The following is a 363-nucleotide window of genomic DNA, read 5'->3' on the forward strand; positions in this document are numbered from 1 at the left end:
GTGTTATGTATTTCATCCCACACAGTGCTTTAGGTTCAGAATAGAATTATTTGGTATTCAACTAAAAAAAAAAAGTTAAGCTGATGAAGAAGCTGTCATTTTATGAGAGATAAGTAAATATTCCAGATGATATACAATGTGAGGACAAATGAAGCAAAGCATATCTTAGTGCTCAGTTTCTGTCGGCCACTTTGCTCATTGCTGAGTGGACTCCTTACGTGACTGATGTTGCTACTGAGCACCTTCAAATCATTACATTACAGTATTGAAGAGTGTAGAAGACACTTCTGTATTTCTTTTCTCCTGAGCCTAAGTATCTTAATTTCACATAACATATATTTATTTCCTGAATTCTCATTTTAT

The sequence above is a fragment of the Meleagris gallopavo genome, chromosome 1 (assembly GCF_000146605.3).
Source record: "Meleagris gallopavo isolate NT-WF06-2002-E0010 breed Aviagen turkey brand Nicholas breeding stock chromosome 1, Turkey_5.1, whole genome shotgun sequence".
Classification (NCBI taxonomy): domain Eukaryota; kingdom Metazoa; phylum Chordata; class Aves; order Galliformes; family Phasianidae; genus Meleagris; species Meleagris gallopavo.